We start from the raw sequence: 23,923 nt of genomic DNA on the forward strand, positions 1-23,923 counted from the left end.
TCATTTTTGGCTAAGAAACATTAAACGCGACCATTTCCCTTTTAAAACCCTAGATCTTCACACCACCACACTGTGTTTCTTTCACTTCTCTGACCGCTGCTACCTCTCTTCCCCCCGCCTCCCAGTGTTCTGTCTCCTTTCTAGCTCAGCCTCCCTGGTCATTAAATGTTTTGGAGTTCTCTAAGTCTCAGCCTAAGGTTCTCTTCTCACACCAGGGCCCTTATTCTACACGAAGATATACAGATCACACCTCAGTGATCATCTGTGATGTGTCACTGGTCCCCAGTTTAGTATCAGCTTTCTCTGAAATGCACGTCACAGCCGAACTTGTCCAAGACTAAGCCCCCACACTGAAGCCAGAGTGAGCTTTTTAAAAATCAAATCTGGGTGTGCCACATACAACCTTTGATATGTATCGCTCCTTGGAAACCCCATGGGGCAGTTCTACTCTGTCCTATAGGGTCACTATGAGTCGGAATCGACTCGACGGCACCGGGTTTGGTTTTGGTTTGGTTTATGTATTTCTGTAATCAAACCTGGGTGTGCCATCACCTTGCTCAGAACTCTTCATAACTTCTCGTTGCTATTAGAATAAAAACCAACATATTTTTTCCATTGATTAAATTATTGGGCATTCCAAACAGAAAATTGGAATAAAAGAATTCTCATGTCTGCATCACTCAACTTCAACCACTATCAACATACGTTCTGTCTTGTGTCATCTCTGTCCCACCCACCTTCTCTGTCTCCCTTAGTTATTATGAAGCAAATCCTCAACATGTCATTGTGTATCTGTAAAAGTAAATTTTTTAAGCATAATCACAATACCATTATCACGTCTTTTAAAAATTAACAATTCCTTAATAGCAAGTATTTAATCAGTGCTCAAATGTCCTTGTTTTAAACCATAATCATGAACACGGCCACGGCCTTTCATTTTCTGTTGCCTGTCTACTTCTCTAACCATTTTTCAAGCCAGTCTTCTCTGTGCTATAATTACACTGGCTTTTCAACTCCTCCTTTCACGCCCGTCACCAGTTGCTGTCGAGTCGATTCTGACTCACGGCAACCCCACGTGTGTCAGAATAGAACTGCTTTATAAGGCTTTCGTGGGCTGATTTTTCACAAGTGGCTTTATAGGTACTAACCCAGGTCCAGGAGAAGTATGGGGGAAGGTTTTTTGGAGGAGGGTAGGGCCTCTTGACTGGGGACAAGAGAATTCCAGTATAAGAAGTGTCAGAAAAGGGAGACACGAAAACCACTTTAAGTCTAAAAGTTCACAGCAAGCAGTGGTGGGAAGAGACCAGACCAAGGGACACAGTATGCTTTATTTAGGAGAATGAACTTGTGGGTTTTAAGTGGAAAAGTATCACTGTCAAATATGGACTTTTCAATAAATCACTGTGTGTTAAGGAGACAGGAGTAAAGGCAGAAGACTAATTAGGAAGAATTTAGAGCAACATGGGAAGAGCTAAGAAGGCCCTGAATAGAGCAGTGCATAACAAAAAAGAAGAGGGACTAAAAAAATACTTCAGTTTTAAATCCATCTTTCTTTGCCTACTTTGTGACACTGGAACTGGACCTTGTAAGCTTTTCTCCTTTACCAGCTGGCACAACGTTGGGCTTTGTCCAGAGAGAACACTGGAGTGACATCCGAAAACTTCCGTGGCTGGAAGACACTTCTGGGTCCCAGTTCTGCCTTGAGTGCAGCAGTCCAGCGGCCCTCATGGACCAGCTCCTGCTGTGCCTTCAGGCCCTGCCGTCTCAACATGGCAGCTGCTTCAGAGCCGTTCCAACAGCCCACTTCCACAGCAGTGTGGTGTGTATGTATGTATCATACAGAAGAGATGATGAAAATAAGTTTATAGTAGAAAATTTATACAAGGAATAAACTTTGATAAGCAAGAAATGTAGAGAATTTATGCGAGGAAAACTTTAAAAAGCTACCAGTTCACAGAACCAATTAATGTAATTCACCATTTTAAAGTGCCACTGACAGACACCAACTGTGCAATCCATTAAAAAAAATACTAGTAAATTAGACTTCAGCAAAATTATAAACTTTTCCTCTTAGAAAGTCACTATTAAAAGAATGAAAAGTCACAAACTGGGAGAAAATATTTGCAAAATAAATCTGATAAAGGACATGTCAAAATAGATGAACAACTCTCAAAACTCTGTAACAACCGAGTTTAAAATTAGCAAAAATTTACACAAACACTTCACCAAAGAAGATGAATGGCAAACACATGAAAAGATGTTCAACATCATTAATCATGAGGGAAATGCAAATAAAGACTGCAATGAGTCACCACCACACACCTGTGTTAGAGTGACTGAAGTCGAGGAAAGTGACAACTGCAAGTGCCAGTGAGGTTGCAGAGCAGCTGGGATTCTCAGTCACTTTGGAAAACTCAGTTTCTTGGCCAGCAACCTGCAGTCTCACCCGTAGGTATTTGTGTTGGTCATCCATTGCTACTGTAAGAGAAATACAACAAGTGGATGGCTTTAACAAAGAAAAGTTTATTTTCTCAAAGTAGACTAAAAGTCCAAATTCAGGGCGTCAGCTCCAGGGGAGCTAATTAGTCTCTGTTGGCCTTCTCACCAGCTTGCCCCTGGACTATGAGACTCTCCACGAACCAACCCCAAGTCCAAAGTACGTGCTCTGCTCCCAGCACTGCTTTCTTGGTATGAAGTCCCCCCACCCCGTGCTGGCTTCTTTCTTTTATATTTCAAGATATTGCCTCAAGACACAGTCTAGTCCGCTAACACAACTGCTGCCCCTTCCTCCCTCATTAACACCCTCGAGGCAGGATTTGCAACATATAGGAAAATCACAATACCAGGAATCATGGCCCACCAAACTGATAACACGTTTTTGGGGGGACATAATTCAATCCATGACAGTATTTATCCAAGTGAAATGAAAACTTCACTCACACACACAAAAAAATGGTGTATGAATGCTTTACACTTGCATTTTTTTCATGATCACCCAAAACTGGAAACAACTCATATTTCCTTCAGCTGGTGAACAGATAACCAAACTGTGGTACATCCAAAAACTGTATTACTGTGTAGCGGTAAAAAGAACCTACTGATAACGTGCAACCAGATGGATGAATCTCAAATGCATTACGCTAAGTGGAAAAAGCCTCATTCAAAGGCTTCATAAAAGACAAATATATGAAGAATATTCACACAAATTCTGAGAATAAGGGATAAGTTATCCATAATTAAAATGGTAGAATTAGCTCAATACATTCGATAGAGCCAAATTTTTTTTAATCCAGAAACCCAAACATAAACGAATACAGTATATACTAAAGATAGCATCTGAAATCACTGAGATAAGATAACATTATTGAATAAATAATGAAAAACTGAGCAGCCAACCAGAAAGTTGGCTTCATACCTCACAGCTCATACCAGGAAAAAAATCCGAAAGAGCAGAAGTTCAAAAAACAAATTCACTGGTACTACGAAAGTACTCATGAAAAACCATAGGAGAACTGTAATTGCAAAGTGGGGAAGATCTTTTTTAGGTATAATACAAACAGAAACCATAAAGAAGAGATCAGTAAATTTACCCACATAAGAAAAAAATCTGGGAAAGTTTTCAAAAGTAAAATGAAACACAATGCTGAAAGATATTTCCAATCATCCTAGACAAAGGATCAATTTTTCTTAACGTGAAAAGTTCCTTGAAAATAAAATGGTGCCTCCTTAAAAAAAGCTAGAAGTAGAAATACCATCAATCCAGCAATCCCACTCCTAGGAATATATCCTAGAGAATTAAGAGCCGTCACACAAATAGACATATGCACACCCGTGTTCACTGAAGCATTATTCACAATAGCAAAAAGATGGAAAGAACCTAAGTACCCATCAACAGATGAATGGATAAACAAATTAGAGTACATACAGTGGAATACTACACAAATGATAAAGAACGCTGATGAATCAGCGAAACGTTACAACATGAATGAATCAGGAGGACATTATGCCGAGTGAAATAATCACAAAAGGACAAATATATGAGGCCACTATTTAAAAAATCAAAAAAAAGGTTTACACACAGGGAAAAAAAAAAACTTTGGTGGTTACGAGGGAGGGGAAATCACTAAATAGTAGAGAATTGTTAACTTTGGTGAAGAGAAAGACGTGCAAAAAAGGGGAAGTCAGTACAACTTGACCAAGGCAAAGTTATAGAAGCTTCCTAGACACATTCAAACACCTTGAGGGACCGTGTTACTGTAGCTGAGGGCGAGGGGCCACTGTCTCAGAGGACATCTAGGTCAACTGGCATAACATAGGTCATAAAAAGAAATATTCTACAGCCTACCTCAGTGAGCAGCATCTGGGATCCATCAAAGAGAAATCTATTGGTCCCATCTTGTCTGGAGCAAAGGAGAATGAAGAAAACCAAAGACAAGGAAAATATTAGTCCAAAGGACTAATGAACCATGGCTTCCACCAGCCTGAGCCTAGAACAACTAGATGGTGCCCAGCTACCACCACTGACCACTCTGACAGAGATCACAATAGAGGGTCCCGTACAGAGTGGGCAAAAAATGTAGAACAAAATTCACATTCACACACACACAAAAAAAAGATCAGACTTACTGGTCAGACAGACTGGAGGAACCCCCGAGACTACGGCCCCCAAACACCCTGCTAACTTGGAACTGAAGCCACTCCTGAAGTCCATCTTTTAGCTGAAGATTAAACAGGTCTATAAAACAATAACACACATGAGGAATATGCTTTTTAGTTCAATCAAGTATAGAAGACCAAATGGGCAAAACCTGCCTAAAAACAAAGACGAGAAGACAGGAAAGGACAGGAAAACTGGACAAATGGACATAAGGAACCCAGGTGGAAAAGGAAAGGGGGAGGGTGCTGATACAATGTGGGTATGGCAACCAACGTCACAAAACAATTTGTGTATAAATTTTTTACTGAGAAACTAATTCGTGCTGTAAACTTAAAGCACAATAAATTAAAAAAAAAAAGGGTCCTACAAATCGACTTTAAAAGACTCAACAGAAAAATGAATAAGACCTCTAAACAACAGACAGTAAGAAAATATAAATGGTTCTTAAACATGAAAATATACCCAGCTTTCCTCCTAAGTGAAATTCAAATTACAAGAAACCATTCATGGGCAATCAGATTGCTAAAGATTGCAAGACTTGACAGTGTCGCTGGTGTGGGAAAACGTTTGCACACCCTGCTATGCAAGTGCAAATTGGTACAGACTCAGTGGAGGGAAATTCGACAAATCTATCAAAAATACAAACGTATGTATCCTTCCCAACATATGAAATGGCATACATACAAATTTATTCATTGCAGCAGCATTTGGAAAATCAAAAGATTGGAAGCAACCATCAATAGTGACCTGGTTAAACAACTCAAGGAACATCCATATAAAGGAATATTTTGTACTTTAAAGACTCTTGTGTATTGACAGAGAAAGATTTTCAAAATATTAAAAGGCTGAAAAGGTAAAATATGTAACTGTGTGCTATCATTTGGGTAAAAAATATATAGGAGCCCTAGTGGCGCAGTGGTTAAGAGCTTGGCTGCTAACCAAAAGGTCGACAGTTTGAACACACCAGCCGATCCTTGGAAACCCTACAGGGCAGTTCTACTTTGTCCTATAGGGTCGCTATGAGTTGGAATTGACTCAACAGCAACGGGTTTTTTTTTTTTTTTTAATATATATATATACACATATATGTATTTGTTTGAATATGCTTAAATATCTCTGGAATAATATACACAAACTATTAACACTGGATTCCCTATGGAGAGGCACGGGTTTTCTGGAGGACCAGGGTCGTAGGGAGACGTTATCACATGGTATTTTTTTTTTTTAATGATTTTTATTGTGCTTTAAGCGCAAGTTTACAAATCAAGTCACTCTCTCACACAAAAACCCATATACACCTTGCTACACACTCCCAATTACTCTCCCCCTAATGAGACAGCCTGCTCTCTCCCTCCACTCTCTCTTTTCGTGTCCTTTTTGCCAGCTTCTAACCCCCTCCACCCTCTCATCTCCCCTCCAGGCAGGAGATGCCAACATAGTCTCAAGTGTCCACCTGATCCAAGAAGCGCACTCCTCACCAGCGTCCCTCTCCAACCCATTGTCCAGTCCAATCCCTGTCTGAAGAGTTGGCTTCAGGAATGGTTCCTGTGCTGGGGCAACAGAAGGTCTGGGGGCCACGACCACCAGGGTCCTTCCAGTCTCAGACCATTAAGTCTGGTCTTATGAGAACTTGGGGTCTGCATCCCACTGCTCTCCTGCTTCCTCAGGGGTTCTCTGTTGTGTTCCCTGTCAGGGCAGTCACTGGTTATCACATGGCATTTTAAAATAATACTGTTTGAATTTTGGACCTCATAAGTAATATAAATAAATATATAGTTTTTACACGAATAAACCAGTTCTAGAAAACCAGTTCTTCTCCACAAAGAATCCAATGTCAATAGTTTCTTGTGTAAGTAGGCCTGATAGGCGCAATGGTTACGAGCTCAGCTGCCACCTGAAAGGGCAGTTTGAACACATCCAGCCGCTCCGAGGGAGAAAGACCTGTCAATCTGCTCATGTAAAGACTACAGCCTAGAGGACCCTATGGGGCAGTTCTATTCTGTCACATGGGGTTGCTATGAGTTGAAATCTACTGGAAGGGACCTAACAACAAAAAACTAAATAAAGTTTCACTTTTTTCTGCCACAAGGTGGCAGTGTTAAAGGCTTTATGGAAGAACACATTATTTTTAAATTCATCTCATGACAGGAATTTTTGCATTTGGTCTGTAATTTTCAAGGACTCAGTGGGGGACTGAAAATATATAAAATATATTTTTGTGTAAGGTAGCATAATTTGGGAGGCATATAAATATTTTTCCTTTATTTCTCTAATTTTATAATCATAGTTTTGTTTTTGCTTTAATCAAAGCACTACAGACCCATGGTCAAAATCAAAACCCAAAACTGAGGCATCCAAAGAAGGTAGATGGAATATGCAGAGTTACTATACCAAAAAGAACTGGTTTGATGTTCAGCCGTTCCCGGAGACAACATATGATCAAGAACCAATGGTAATGAAGGAAGACGTCCAAGCTGCACTGAAGACACTGGCGAAAAACAAGGCTCCAGGAGATAAGAGAATACCAGTTGAGACGTTCCAATAAAAAGATGCAACTCTGGAAGTGCTCACTCACCTATGCCAAGAAATCTGGAAGACAGCTACCTGGCCAACCTACTGGAAGAGATCCATATTTGTGCCCATTCCAAAGATAGGTGATCCAACAGAATGCGGAAATTATCAATCTCATGAATATTACACATGAGTAAAATTTTGCTGAAGATAATTCAAAAACAGTTGCAGTAGTACATTAACAGGGAAGTGTCAGAAATTCAAGCTAGATTGAGAAGAGGACATGGAACGAGGGGTATCATTGCTGATATGAGATGGATCTTGGCTGAAAGCAGAGAATACCAGAACGATGTTTACCTGTGTTTTACCAAGGCATTCAACTATGTGGATCATAACAAATTATGGATAACATAGTGAAGAATGGGAATTCCAGAACACTTAATTGTGCTCACGAGGAACCTGTACATGGTCATTCAAACAGAACAAGGGAATACAAAGACAGAAAAATTTACCTTCGTGAGGAAGTTACCTGAGGATGAATGTCTGTAAAACAAAAGGAATAAACAAGAAAAAGAGAAAGACATGGGATCCGAGAAGGAATTGATCAACGCCAGTATTACTGCTGTGCAAGAAGTCCAAATTGGAGCAGAAAGTGGAAGACTCTGGGAGGGATGTGTCAGGAGATGAAAGAAACGCAAGGATTTCATGTAATGAACAATATAATTGAGAGGCTGGATAAATTTAGAGTGATAAATTTAAAGATACAGTAATTCAGAAGAGGACGTGGAATGATGTTAGATGGGTATCGGCTGAAAGCAGAGAATACCAGAAAGATGTTGTGTTTTATTGACTATGCAAAGGCCTTCAAGTGTGTAGATCATAACAAATTATGGATAACATTGCCAAGAATGGGAAATCCAAGACACAATTGTTCTCATAGGGGACACTGTCTCATGTACTTTGGACATGTTATCAGGAGGGATCAGCCCCTGGAGAAGAGGGTCAGCAAAAAAGATGAAGACCCTCAACGAGATAGACTGACACACTGGCTGCAACAATGGGCTCAAACACAGCAACAACAACCATGAGGATGGTACAGGACAGGGCAGTGTTTCCTTCTGTTGTACTCGAGGTCTTTGAGTCGGAACCAACTTGACAGAACCTAACAACAACAACATATAATCCTACATTCAAACATAGAATTCTCGGAAACTTGAAGGCGTTATTTCATTGTCTTCTGGCACCTAATATTACTGACTCGACAGCAATGGGTTTATTCTTATGCCAATCTGATTCTCACTCTCATTGCCACGTTGGTGGTCTGTTTCCCTCCCTCCCCCGATGAATGTTTTAATGCACTGTTTCCATTTGATGTTCTGAAGTTTTGTAATAATGTATCTAGTGTGGATCTTGCTTCAGTTATCCTGTTTGTCTTCAGATCCTGGCAACATTCCGCTATTTCCGTGATAGTTCTTCCCCTCCATTTTCTCTCTTCTCTTTTTCGGGAACTTAGATACTAACCCTTAGATGCTGCTTTTCACCCTTTTGTCTTTTTGGCTCAACACTGTGGGAGAGTTCTTGGACTTCATCTACCAGTCCTTACAGTAATTTTTTTTTTAACTTTGGTAATCATACTTTTGAATTTTCAGGCGCGTCATGTGCATTCCTGAGTGTTTTTCATTGCATGCTATTCTTCTTTTGTGAGTTAATACTTCTTCTCTCTAAAAACATTAATTAGAAGACTACTGCCTCCTCTGTCCCTTGAATTTTATCTGTTTCTTTTGTGATCAGGTATTTGCTTACTTTGATCCTTGTCTTTCTTGCCACTGGTTTTCCTCATGGATGGAGTTAGCCTTGGTTTTCCGTTCATCTTTAAGAATGAAGAGCCAAGGTGATAATTCCAGGTAGCTAGTCAGTTTTCTCATTTGCTGGGTTGTGGGTCTTTTTCTCCCAAGAGACCTCTCCTTAAACTGAGAAGACTAACCGAAATTTCTGCACAACTGAGCAGTGCTTGTTGACTGCAGACTTGCTTTAAAATGTGTGGACAGTTTAAGTATGCATGATCATCAGGCTGAAAGCCTCAAAATGTCAAAATAAGGAAGACGAAGACTTCGTTCTCCTTAAGCAGGCTATTTTCTTTAAGTAAGAGCCGGGGTGGATTGTTCAATAGACAAGGTAAGCATGACGTTTACCTTGCTTACCAGATCTGTAGTGAAACTGTTCATTATAGATTAGGAAGTAAGCACAAGTAAACCCGTGCTCACCTTCCTTACTGGGTCATCCGCTGTCAGGGACTGTAAATTTGGGAAGAGGTTTTGATTCAGTAGAAAGGTGCTGTGGGGTTTGGAGACAGACATTACCAGCCATTCCTAGAAGCAGAGTCTTTGATGTGGTGCAAAAATGTGAAATTGTTCACTACAGGTGATCTGGTAAGCAAGGTAAGCACTGGATACAGCTAGAAATTGGATATTGCTGCCTCCGCTACAGAACAGATTCTCCATGCTCCCGGCTTCTTTACATTACTGGAGTCTCTGGGTGGGACAAACGATTAATGCACTCGGCTGCTAAGCAGAGAGACTGGAGGTATGGGTTCACCCAGAGACGCCTCAGAAGAAAGGCCTGACAATCTACTTCTGAAAAGTCAGCCACTGAAAATCTTATGGAGCAAGTCCTATTCTGACACACATGGGGTCACCATGAGTTAGAATCAACTGTTTTTTTGTTAGCTTGTTTGTTTTTAACCAAAGGCTGTGTGCATCTAATTCAGTACATATATGCCCACGGACACATGGACATGTCCTTGCTCTAGTGGATTGAGAAAGTGAGTGACTGGCCTTTGAGTTTCTACAGGGGAAGACCCATGTGGTAGGAAATTCGCCAGAGACAAAGAGATTCAGAAGCCAACAAATTATTAAAGTCTACTGCCAAAACAAAACCAAACCCGTTGCCATCAAGTCGATTCCTACTCACAGTGACCCTAAAAGAGAGAGGAGAACTGCCCCATAGGGTTTCCAAGGAGCGCCTGGTGGATTCAAACTGCTGACCTCTTGGTTAGCAGCTGTGGATCTTAACCACTGCACCACCAGGGTTTTGAGTCTACTGCACAGGCATGTATATAACTTTTTCCTCAATAATACTCACATAGGTACAAGGTTGTTTTTTTCCTTATTCCTTGATAAGAAGAATCTGTCTACTCTCCGTCTCCCTGAGCACTGTGAGAGGCCCTCTTGCATGGCGCTGTCTTACAGCATTTCTCATATGTGTTCTGTTCTCATCCCATACCAATCCTTATCCACCCCCCGCCCCCGCCCGCCCTGCATCCTTTCTGATCAGGCCTGTCCCTGACATCTGTGGGACCTAAGACAAAAGTACAAATTTTAGTCAATACTACTTATGTGTAAATATTTAAATGTCACAAATTAAGGTAAAATTTTTTTAAATTTTACCTTCCTACCTTGGCCAATATACGTTTATAATGACCTGAAGACTGAGTTCTAATTTACAATTCTTATCCTGTGCCAAATCTAGTGATATAAGAAGAGCCAGCACCTGGCCCTCAGCCCACCTCATTTCTTCACCTTCACCTGTCCATGTATCCCAGCAGAAGAGGCCTGTGCAGGCCCTGCAAGTGGGAGGCTCAGGATGTTCAGTTAGAATTCTGGGGTCCCAGTACACAGAGCAAGATGCAGAAGAAGGGGAGAGGGGTTTAGGCTCTGCATACGCATTTCCTCTGGGGGGGCATTTGCTCTGGTGGTGGGGTGTGGCTGGAGGTGGGTAAGGGTGAGGTCTAGGATGGGGCTGTTTCCGGCCCATTTCAGACTGTACTTCTTCCTGAAGCCTCTCTCAGCTCCCAAAGCTCACACTGGCCACAACTTTCACACTCCCAGAGCGCTCACTGCTGACGGCATTCATTCGGGCAACTACTCGAACATTGACTGTTTTGTTACTCAGCTGTCCCCTAAGAGTATAGATTTCATGGCTTCCCAGCTAGAAGGGATAGGTGTATGTCTTATATTGTTACCACAATAGATGCTTCATAAGTACTTGATGAATTGAATGGCATCAAAATAATATAACAGTAGACTAAATTTATATGAATAACCTTATTTGATACCTGCAATGTGACCACGTATGCTTTTGCCATACTTGCAGGATTATAGCCTTTGATTTTGCCAAACAAACAAAAGCCACCCTGCAAAAGCAACTGTTAATGGATGGAAATTAGCACTGTGATAAAAGCTGTTACACAGAGTATAGTTCTAAAATTTATCTATTAATATTAAAAAAAAAACCCACTTGTTTGTCAGTTTGTCATATTGTGGTGGCTAGCATGTTGCTGTGATGCTGGAAGCTATGCCACCGGTATTCAGATATCAGCAGCGTCACCCATCGTGGACAAGTTTCAGCTGAGATTCCAGACTAAGACTAAGGTGACCTCGTAACACCGAGGAAGTAGAACCAGGAGAACAGCACGTTCTTTGGACCTGGGGTCCCTGCACTGAGAAGCTCCTAATCCAGGGAAGATTGACAACAAGGACCTTCCTCCAGAACTGACAGAGAGAAAAAGCCTTCCCCTGGAGCTGACACTGTGATTTGGACTTCTAGCCTACTAAATTGTGAGAGAATAAACTTCTGTTTGTTGAAGACATCCACTTGTGGTATTTCTGTTACAGCAGCATGAGATAACTAAGACAACTATTATTCAAATTTACTCACCAACTGCTAAGGCCAAAGATGAAGAAATTGAAAAATTTTACCAACTTCTGCAATCTGAATGGATCAAACATGCAATCAAGATAAATTGACAATTACTGGTGATTGGAATGCAAAAGTTGGAAACGAAGAAGGACTGGTAGTTCGAAAATATGGCTTTGGTGATAGAAACGATGCTGGAGATCACATGATAAAATTTTGCAAGACCAGCAACTTCTTCATTGCAAATACCTTTTTTTTTTTTTTTTAACAACTTAAACAGTGACTATACACGTGGAACTCACCAGATGGAATACACAGGAATCAAACAGATTACATCTGCGGAAAAAGACGATGGAAGAGCTCAATATCATCAGTCAGAACAAAGCCCGGAGCCAACTGCGAAACAGAGAATCAATTGCTCATATGCAAGTTCAAGTTGAAGCTGAAGAAAATTAGAGCATGTCCACAAGAGCCAAAGCATGACCTTGAGTATATCCCACCTGAATTCAGAGACCATCTCAAGAATAGATTTGATGCATTGAACACTGATGACCAAAGATCAGATGAGTTGTGGAATGACATTAAGGACATCATCCATGAAGAAAGCAAGAGGTCATTAAAATGACAAGATAGAAAGAAAAGACGAAAATGGATGTGAGAAGAACTCTGAAACGTGCTCTGGAACGTCGATTAGCTAAAGTGAATGGAAGAAATGATGAAGTAAAAGAAACGAACAGGAGATTTCAAAGACTGGCTTCAGAAGACAAAGTATTATAACGAGATGTGCAAAGACCTGGATTAGAAAACCAAAAAGGAAGAACATGGTTGGCATTTCTCAAGATGGAAGAACTGAAGAAAAAATTCAAGCCCTGAGTTACAATACTGAAGGATTCGATGGGCAAAATATTGAACGACACAGGAAGTATCAAAAGAAGATGGAAGAAATACACAGAGTCACTGTATTGAGAAGAACTGGTCGATGTTCAACTGTTTCAAGAGGTAGCCTATGATCTAGAACCAAGAGTACTGAAGGAAGAAGTTCAAGCTGCACTGAAGACAATGGCAAAAAGCAAGGCTCCAGGAATTGACAGAATACCAACTGAGATGTTCCCATAAACGGATGCAGCATCAGACGTGCTCCCTCATCTATGCCAAGAAATTGGGAAGACAGCTACCTGGCCAACCCACTGGAAGAGGTCCTTATTTATGCCTATTCAAAAGAAAGTTGATCCAACAGAATGCAGAAATCATCAAAAAAGATCATGAATATCACCTGCAAATAAAATTTTGCTGACGATCCTTCAAAAGCAGTTGCAGCAGTACATAGGGTACTACTAGAAGTTCAAGCTGGATTCAGAAAAGGATGTGGTACGAGGGATATCATTGCTGATGTCGGATGGATCATGGCTGAAGGCAGGGAATAGCAAAGATATTTACCTGTGTTTTACTGACAATGCAAAGGCATTCAACTGTGTGTATCATAACAAATTATGGATAACATTGCAAAGAACTGGAATTCCAGAATACTTATTTGTGCTCATGAGGAACCTTTACCTAGATCAAGGGACAGTTGTTTGAAGAGAATAAGAGACACTGAGTGGTTTAAAGTCAGAAAAGATGTACGTCACGGTTGTATCCTTTCACCATACTCATTCAATCTGTATGTTGAGAAAATAATCCAAGAAGCTGGACTATATGAAGAAGGGGGCATCAGGACTGGAGAAGGACTCATTAACAACCTTCATTATGCAGATGACACAACCTTGCTTGCTCAACATGAAGAAGACATGACGCACTGATGAAGATCGGAGACTACAGGCTTCAGTATGGATTGTACCTCAACAAAGAAAACAATCCTCACAATGGTACCAATAGGCAACATCATGATAAATGGAGAAAACACTAAAGTTGTCAAGCATTGCTTGGATTCACAATCAACACCCATGGAAGCAGCAGTCAAGAAATAAAACAACACATTGCATTGGACAAGTCTGCTGCAAAAGGCCTCTTTAAAGTATTAAAAAGCAAAGATGTCATCTTGAAGACTAAGGTGTGCCTGACCCAAGCCATGGTATTTTCAACTGCCTCATACACATGGGAAAGCTGGACAATGACTAAGGAAGACCAAAGAATTGGTGCCTTTGAATTGTGTTGTTGGCAAAGAATGTTGAATATACCATGGACTGCCAGAAGAACACACAAATCTGTCTTCGAAGAAGTGTAGCCAGAATGTTCCTTAGAAGCCAGGATGGTGAGACTTCGTCTCACATACTTTGGACATGTTATCAGGAGGGACCAGTCCCTGGAGAAGGACATCATGCTTGGTAAAGTAGAGGGTCAGTAAAAAAGAGGAAGACCATCAATGAGATGGATTGACACAATGGCTGCAACATTGGGCTCAAGCATAACAACAATTATGAGGGTGGCGCAGGACCAGACAGTGTTTTGGTGTTGTACATAAGGTCGCTATAAGTTGGAACCAAGTCAACAGCACCTAACAACAATGACAGCTTTATGTAAAAAATTAAGTAGGCCAATAATACACTTTAGAATTATTTCCTTGAACACAGGACATTCTAGGAAAATAGTTTCAACACAGCACACAATTTATACAATGATCAGTTAAGCAGGTCACAGATATTTCCTGAGCACCTTCTATTTCCTGAGCACCTTCTATTTCCTGAATACCGTTCTAGGCCTAGGTCTTAGAAATATTCAGTGGTAAATAAATTAGACAAAATTCTCAGTCTCATGGATCTATATTCAAGCTGACTATTACAAAGGACTACAGATACATTTATCATCAAGCATTACAGTTGTAACTTTAAGTCCAGGCCAAGTTAGGTTGCCTTAGCTACACAGTGGTGCCATAACAATGAATACCACAAATGGGTGGCATAAAAAAAAAACAAAACAAGAATTTATTGTTTATGACCACCCTGACAGGGAAGACAACAGAGTCCCTAATGGAGCAGGTGAAAAGTGGGATACAGAACTCAAATTCTAGTAAAAAGACCAGACTTAATGGTCTGACTGAGACTGGAGGAACCCCAGAAGACATGGTCCCAGGACTCTGTTAGCCCAAAACTAAAACCGTTCCCAAAGCCAACTCTTCAGACAAAGATTAGACTGAACTATAAGACAAAACGATACTCATGAAGGGTGTGCTTCTTAGTTGAAGTAGCTACATGAGACTAAATGGGCAGCTCCTGTCTGGGGTGAGATGAGATGGCAGAAAGGGACAGGGGCTGGTTGAATGCACACGGGAAATACAGGGTGGAAAGGAGGAGTGTGCTGTCACATTATACGGAGAGCAATTAACTAGGGTCACATAAAAAAGTGTGTATAGATTTTTATATGAGAAACTAACTTGAACTATAAACTTTCACTTAAAGCACAATAAAAATAAACAAATAAATAAAAATATTGTTCACAGTTTGGAGCTTAGAAGTCCCAATCGGGGCATAGGTTGTAGGGGAGAGTCCCTCCTTGATAGTAGCTGAGCATTCCTTAGCGTTACTTAGCTTGTAGAAGGATCTTCATGTGGCACCTGTCTTCCTGTGCGTTGTCACACTATCTGTCCTACTCTTTTTATAAGACACCATCAGAAGGGATTAGGTTTAGGATCCACCCTACCGTAGTATGACTCAATTAAAGAAAGCCCCTTTTTCTAAACAGGGTCACATTCACAGGTGTAGAGGTTAGGACTTCGACACATGCAAGGGGTCTGAGGAAGAACTCAACAGGGTCAGCATAGGGTCACCATGCACCCTGGCAGCTGCAGTCCTTCCTGCTGCTCTGAATTTGTCATCTTTTTATCCAGGGGGTAAGATGAAGAGTAGCACCACCTCAGGACCACCTGCTCACCTCTGTGTTCCATCTTCTTCCTGTAGAACTGCAGCTCAAATTTTTCCAATGACTATTTACTCAGTCAAGCCTTGTGTCTTGGGTTTGATTTTGAAAACCCTAATTAAGGCTCCTTATCACTGCTGCTTAATACTGCTTCGAGGCTGTCTAGGCACTACTAAGAACAAAATCAGAGTCTCCGGGCTACTCTAAATGGTGTTTATTGTTCTTGCTTTTCCCTAAGTCCTTCACATGGAAACAGTAAGGAAATAGCAAGGGGGAGATTTAAAAAAAAAAAACAACCAACAGATTCCGACTCAAGGCAACCTTATGTGTTAGACACTAGAGCTGTTCCATAGGGTTTTCTTGATTATAATCTTTACAGATGAGTCCCTGGATGGCACAAACGGTAAAGTGCTCTACTTCCAGTCAAAAGATTGGCAGTTGGAACCCACCCAGAGGCACCTTGGAAGACAGGCCTGGAGATCTGCTTCTGAACGGTCACAGCTTTGAAAACTACGGAGCAGTTCTACTCTGCACACGTGGGGTCGCCATGAGTCAGAACTGATGTGACAGAAACTAGCAGCAACAATAAACACAATCTTTATGGAAGGAAATCACCAGGCCTTTCTTCCATGACACCTGGGTGAGTTCAAACCACCAACCTTCAGGTTAGCAGTCAGCTGCAATCCACCTGCACCATGCAGGAACCTTAGGAGGGGAGGAAGAGGGAGACACAACTTTGTTCAGGCTCTTGGAGATCATCGCCTCTCAGGCTGCCCCACACCAACGTGGGAGCAGCTCTATCAATTTAATGATGGAGCATGGCTGGGCAAAGGGGGCCCTCATGTTTAGATGGCCTGATCTACCTACAGCTCCATGCTATGTAGACACCAAGCTGAGAGCAGCATGTCCACCCTGAGGCCCAGTGAGGCAGAGACTGGGGTGCAGACCAAGGCTAAAAACCTGGGGAAGAGGGTAAGGCAGAGACTCGGAGGTCCACAGGCAGCAGGAGCCAGGAGAAAGGCAGGTATCCAGGTGAGCACAGGGAGCACTGCCTGAGCAGAGAGAGCCCGAATCTCTGCTCACACCAGACTCAGACTTCAACCTCATGACAGCAGTGCAGAGAGAAACTAAGTGGACAAAGGTTTTCCACATCCTCCAGAGACAAAGACAAAAGCAAAGACGAGACAAAACCTGCATGTGGTTCCCCGGGCCTTGCCTTCCTCCCAACCAAATGCACAAAGTCACAAAGGAACTCTCAGTTCCCATCATGCAGACCCATCTTAGGGAGGGAAGGACCTTAGCAACTGTTTCCACGAGAGGCTGAACAGTGCCCAAAGAGATGTTTAAATTAGTAAGATTAAGCTTTAAATTGGATTGGCATTTAGTTAAAAAAAAAAAAAAAAAACTTTTTGTACAAATAATGTATATTGGGAAGACCACCAAATGGACTAGATGAACTAGAGATTAAAATAAAGACAGTACTTTTTCTCTGCATGCCCAAGTTGTAGGACATGTTAATATTTTAACCCTGCTGCACGGAAAGGTCTCCTCTGTGGCCCTTCCTCTCTGGACCACCCAAACACTGCTGGCCAAGCCTGACCTGTGGTAAGCTCACAGGGGAGATAAATGATTTTAGGTGATTTTTTTTTCTCAGACGGATGTCTTGCAAGACTATTATCTTGTTTCAGAATTTTATTTTTTAATGTCAGAAGCTGATATTACCAGTAATGTTTCTAATTTCCTTTCCAAGTAGATGGCAGTGGGGCCAACTATAAATGTCATGTGTTCAGAAAGCCAAGATATTATTGCACATTAGTAATTTTCAAAGATAATGTCGAGTTCAGATGTGTTCCTGCTACACAAACTTCTTTTAAAATAACTTTGACATTCAACAATCCTTTCTTGTAAACAATATTCCAATGCACTCTTGAACTGAAAGGTCCTTAACAGTGACTGAGTCTCTTAGGTTCGTTTCCAGTGAAGATAGACATTTTCTCCTTGAGTTGGGTCATTTATTAGCACCATTTTCGTTGAGTCACTAGCCAATATAAAATGTAGCATTAATGTCACCTGTTTTCTGTGATGACTGAAGCTTTCGTTTGGTGACTATGGTCTGGGAAGACCAGTATAATCTTGAAAGTGGTTTATTGAAGAGCTTGCCTTGTGTTGTCTACCTCTCCATCCTTCACCTAAACCTAATTTCATAGTCAGCCTTGAAACTGTGTTTGTTTTTCTAGATCCAAATGAACCCAGTGGAGGATGGAGGGAAAGGGGAGGGACACAGGACGAGAACAGGCACAGGGACTCTAGAGCCCTGCCCCCTCACAGTCATGCTGAGTCTGTGGGGGGGAAATGTGAGGTTTGCTGCTTTCCTCAATTTGGAATTTTTATAAAGTATTAATTCAAAGATACTGCTTATATTTACTTTCCTGTTACGGCTGATGCCGAAATTTGTAGCAATTGTTACAAATTTAAACCTTCGTTTATTTGCAAAAGTGAAGGATTACATGGTTTTGCAGAAATGCCATGATCCAAAGTGCCTTGGGGAGCTCATGCCTCTGAAGCTGGAAGGGAGTTTAGAGATAAGACCCTCTCATTTGATGAGTGAGAAGACTGAGGCCCACAGACAAGTATCCAGAGCCATCTAACAGGTCAGTGGCAGAGCAGAGATGCAAGTTCTCACCCCTAGTTTACACTGGCTCATTCCCTCATTCTTCAAGAGACGTTTGGGTTTTCACTACGTTGCCAGACACAGTTCTGAGCATGGCTTCTCTCTCAGTGAATGTACTTACACGTTACATGTTACAAGTGCTGAGACTCAGCCTTGGGGTAGGTACAGGCTGCTATGGGAGGTGCAAGGAAGCTTTCTGAAAAGAAATCTGAGTCCTGAAGTACCAGGAGGATTCAGCAGATCTGGGGAAAACTGGCCTGGAGGCAAAAGCTCACAGGCCCCTCTAGGTAATAAAGACTAGTCGTTTGGGTGTGGCTGGAACAGTGGAAAGGGGTGTGAGGAAGCAAAAGATGAGAGGCTAGGGAAGGGGGCAGGGTCAGATGTCCAAGAGGTGTGTAAGCTAGCATGTAGCCACAGAAGGCCTCTGAGCAGTACCGTGATCTAGTGAGGTGGTGCTTTACTTATAAAGACCATTCCGGAAGCAGTGTGGCGGGGGGGTGGGGTGGGGTGGGGTGGGATTAGCTTCCCAGTGTGGCACTTGTGGCTTTGAAGTGAGCCAAGACAATGAACCCCTTAGCCTCAGGGGCAGGAAGCCTCCAGCAGCCTCAAGTGGTTATCTACCCTGCTATAAAAGTTGTCAGTTTTCTGGGTACGCTATGATGGGCAACAAATTCAGAAGCACGTCCTAGGAGGAAAGCCGATTCTCCGCGGGGAGACTTGTTGGATGCCAAATCCAAGTGGGAATCACGTTGGCCTGCACCAAGAGGTCGGGACCTGGATCTGGACTTTGAAATTTGCTGGTCTTAGGGAGTAGGAGAAGTAGGAGTAAAAGAGACCCCTAGCCTTGGGCAGGAGTCCCTGGGTGGTGCAAATGGCTGACACGCTCAGCTGCTAGCCAAAAGGTTGGAGGTTCATGTCCACCCAGAGGCACCTGGGAAGAACAGCCTGGCAATCTACTTCTGAAAAACCAGCCACTGAAAGCCCCATGGGGCACAGTTCTCCTCTGACACACACAGGCCACCAAGGGCACCTAGATGGATGATGGTGCCATCACTGGCATGAGGAACGTAGAAGAAGTGGTTTGTGGAGAAGGATGACAAGTTAGGACGTGTTCATGGTAAGGGCCCTGCAAGACAGCCAGGGTGAGACGTTCAGTCAGCAGTTAAATCAACTCATGGGGATCCTCAGCATATCCATGGTAACTGAAGCTAGGGCAGTGGATATGGTTGGCTAAGAGGAACGTGTAGAGTAAAAGGGAAATGGGGCTAAGAGAGAACTTAGAGAAGCAGCAACGTGAAGCTTGGGCACAGAAAACGAGTTCCAAAAGAGAAGATGTGGCCAGAGAAGAGGGAGGAAGATCAGTGGCTGTGGTGTCCTAAAAGGCAAAAATGAAAGCCTTTCTAGAAGATAAAAGTGGTTAACAGTGCCAGATGCTGCAGAGGCTTCTTGTGTGGGGCTGTAAGTAACCCCAGCCCCTGGCAATAGTTTGTACTAATTAACGTGCATGGGTGGTGGTAACTTGTTTTGGTTGTTACCTGGGTGTCTGAAAGAAATGGAGGAAAATGAAGGAAATGGAGACTCTGAACTGGAATGATGAGGGACCTTGTGAGATTTTGGAGCCTGGGGGACACAGAGTTGGAGGAAGGGGCCTCACTTCTCAGCAGTCCACAAAGCCACCGTCTGGCTGGGCCCACAGAGCAGTTGCAGGGCAGCATCAGGCCAGCCTCTACTGGCTTGTGGAGTCTGTGGACTCTATTTAGGATCTTGGAGAGAAGAGTGAGAGTGCAGGGAGCTGCCCTCTGGGGCTACAGCGTGGGAAATTTGGGGGGCTGAGAGTCTGCTGGCACAAAATAGTTTTCATCTATTTTGGTCAGGTGCTGGGTGTTGGAGAATGAGCAGCATCCCCTGGGGAGAGCTGTAGGAGACAGGGTTCCCCAGGGCAAAGCCAGCTTCCAGGAAGTGGAGGGAAGTTTTATTGAAAAGGTGGAGGGTAGGGGGAGTTTGTTTTCCTGGAAATAGAAGTCCCAGAGGTCACAGTGAAAAGGAAAGTTCAGGAAGGAATGAGATGGTACAAGTCTAGGCTGGGAAAAGACAGACCAGAGGAACGTGGGTTTGAGAGTGCAAAACAGGAGTGCTGATCAGAAGGGTTATCTTCTGGGCAGTGACCAAAGATAATTAGGAATTACAGATGGATGGAACAGCGAGATGGGGAGCTGGGGGTGGGAAGGTAAATTCAACTGTGCTTCCAAATTTGAGGCCTCCTTCTGTTGTTGGAGAAGAGCAGTCCCTGGTGGATGGGGTATCTCCCACTTCCTGGAGAATTTATTCATGACCTGGCCTGTGACCTCTGGGGTGGGGGTAGGGGTTGCTGCCATGCCTCTTCCCCTCCAGTATCTCCTCTGCTCCTCCAAAGTAACTCAAAGCCTTTAAGTTAATTACCCCTTGGTGGCATGGGAATGCCTTTGTATTAACTTCCCTCCCTTTCTTCTTGGTGTTTGGAATGTGACTGTTAATTCCATGCTTGTCTTAGCCTCACATGCTCTTAAAACTGTGGCCCTACCTGTCCCATTTGAACTCCCTGCCTATCAGGCACCCCCAGGCTGGACTAACCCAGAAGACTGTAGAGTGGCTGGGCAACTCGGCAGATGATGAGACAGCCTCTAACAGCTTTGCATTCAAAATCCTATTTTCTTTGCTTGGCTTCCTCCCCCACAGTGTTGCATTAAGAATCCTGTTTCCTTTGTTGGGCTTCCTGCCTGCCAGCTTTGCATTCAAATTCTGCTTTTGCTTGGAAGTTCTATGTAAACCCCATTGCACCTAGGTAGTATGATTAAGAATGTTGCTGACTTAACTTGTATGAACTCTCTACTTGTAAATGCCTTAAAAGTAACTTTCTTCTCACCCTCAGGGACCAGTCTTGGCGGCAGCAGCCCCAACTGACTCCTTTTCCTTGTACAACGAAATAAAGGTGCCTTTCCTGTTCTCCCACCTCCATCTATTGGTTTATTGGCCAGTATGAGTCATGCCGAGCAAGAACTTGGGGTTTCCACGCAGTAACATTTCAGTCAAGAGGACGGCCAAGCCCCTTCTACCTCTGTGTGCCATGGTTAGGAAGGGAAGGTGTCTGATCAGAGAAGTAGAGCAAACAAGAAGCAAATGTATTATTGTAATGGATGAGTGAGAGAGGGATGTATTCTCTTAAGTAGCTGGTGCAGGAGTTCTTTTTGGGAGAGTCCCTTCTTTGTAGTCACTTCGGAGGCAGATGTGGGATAGAGGTTGAGACCTGGGTGAGTTTTCACAGATATGGGAAAAAGCTGCGTTGAAATAATCCTCATTAACTTCTCAAAACCCTGGAAGGCCTGTTAAACACCAACTGCTGGCCCCATCCCCTCGGTTTCCGATTCAGTAGATTGGGAGAGGATTCAATAATTTGCATTTCCAATAAACTCTCAGGTGGTTCTGATGTTGCTGGTTCAGAGACCACATTTTGAGAACCACCAAGACTCCCTGGATAACTGAGGGTAAAGAATTTGGGGTTGGGGAGAAGAGGAAGGCAAGGAAGATGATGGGATGCTGGGTATCCTGTGATGCAACCCTTCAGTCTTTGGTAAAGACTTTTCAAATATGACATCTTGGTGTGAAGAGATTTCTTATGGGAACTGGATATGGGGTTGAGCTCTGCATTCTGGGATGACATGGGGTGAAATACAAGCATCCCTCATGGGGCCAAAGGTACCTAAAACTAAAGCTGTTGACATTTTCAGAAATCTTAGGGAGGAAACTGAGAATTTCCCCATGTTGTGGAAATTGAGAGACTGCACTTTAAAATTCAAGGATCAGGAGTGGAATGAGTTTGTGTACCTCAGCTGACAGCAACACTGCACGCCATCTAGGAAGAAGTACTTACTGGGGAGAAAGAAAGATTCTGGGAGAAGATACCATTATACAGTCCAGTACCTATGTATATAGTAGGGTCGTTCCTGAGGAAGAGCTGATAAAGCCTAATGTTTGAATTCCGTCAAGTCTTAGCAAACACACAGAGAACAAACCAGGGGGACTTCTCAACTTATGAACAGGAAAGCATTCAAAGGCTTTTAATAAGCCCAAGTGTTCATTAAGTTCAAGGTAACACTAAAAACACTAGTGTACAATTATCCACTAACTTTATTCATCGGTGACTGGGAGAGTCAATGAGGATTACTCCAGTGCAGCTTTTTCCCGTATCTGTGAAAACTCACAAGTAAAGGAAATTTCCATACACACCAAACTAGTAACAGTGGTTACCTCTAAGGGGTGGAGCAAAAGGTTAAATCTCTCAGCAGCTAACCAAAAGGTTGGAGGTTGGAGTCACCCAGAGGCTCTTCCAAAGAAAGTCCTGGCCGTCTAATTCTGAAAAATCAGCCATTGAAAAACCTACGGAACACAGTTCTACTGTGACACACCTGGGGTTGCCATGCGTGGGAGCAGACTCAATAGCAACTTTTTTTACTTCTAGGGTGAGATTATTACACTTTCTACTTTTCTACACTGATGATATTTTTAAACAGTGAGCTCTCAATACTTTTTTTTTATGTTGTTGAGAATATACAGAACATACACCAGTTCAACAGTTTCTACATGTACAATTCAGTGGCACTGATTACATTCTTCCAGTTGTACAACCATTCGCACCCTCTTTTTCTGAGTTGTTCTTCCCCCATTAACATTAACTCAATGCCTCCTAAAAAGCAATGAGCTCTCATTACTTTTGAAATCAGAAAATATTTTTAGAGAGCAGATTTTATTTCGCACTGCAGTCTTCAACTGTGTCATGAACTTCGAGATTTATTTTTTCACTTGATAATGGAAAATAAAAAAGTATTATCCTAAAGATGGGAAATAGTTTAACTTTGCTGTGCTGATACTTCACAGATATAGATGATCACACTGCCAAGTGTGTGTTTGTAAGTGAACTGAACTAACCTGTCTTGTAACAAGTTTAACAAGCTTCCAACAGAAACTTGTGATGAATACAGCCATGTGGCAGTCAGACAGCTTTTCTTGACAGTGGTTTCACTCCGTAGCCCATATATGGACACCAGCTCATCGGTACACAGGTCAGGAGTGACTGCTAACAAAGACCAGGAAGTTTTAGTAACATTCAAAACAATACAGTTGGATCTAACTGCAGACAGTTGTTGTTGTTAGGTGCCATTGAGTCGGTTCCGACTCATAGTGACCCTATATACGAAACACTGCCTGGCCCAGCGCCATCCTTACAATTGTTATGCTTGAGCCCATCGTTGCAGCCACTGTGGCAATCTATCTTGTTGAGGGTCTTCCTCTTTTCCACTGACCCTGTACTTTACCAAGCATGATGTCATTCTCCAGAGACTGATCCCTCCTGACAACATGTCCAAAGTACGAGAGGCGCAGTCTTGCCACCCTTACTCCCAAGGAGCATTCTGGTTGTAGTTCTTCCAAGACAGATTTGTTCGTTCTTTTGGCATTCCACAGTATATTCAATATTCTTTGCCACCACCACAATTCAAAGGCAT

The 23,923-nt window shown here is 42.5% G+C and overlaps 1 protein-coding gene across 1 annotated transcript in view; it reads right to left on the reverse strand.

The window, feature by feature from the left end:
- Window positions 1–2,424: 2,424 nt before the first annotated feature.
- LOC126066214 (putative HTLV-1-related endogenous sequence) overlaps window positions 2,425–23,923 on the reverse strand; it is a 61,105-nt gene continuing 39,606 nt past the window's right edge. The window contains exon 3 of the mRNA XM_049867087.1: window positions 2,425–2,478. The gene's annotated coding sequence lies outside the window, so the exon portion shown is untranslated. The remainder of the gene's footprint in view (window positions 2,479–23,923) is intronic.

This window comes from Elephas maximus, chromosome 23, assembly GCF_024166365.1.
Source record: "Elephas maximus indicus isolate mEleMax1 chromosome 23, mEleMax1 primary haplotype, whole genome shotgun sequence".
Taxonomy (NCBI): domain Eukaryota; kingdom Metazoa; phylum Chordata; class Mammalia; order Proboscidea; family Elephantidae; genus Elephas; species Elephas maximus.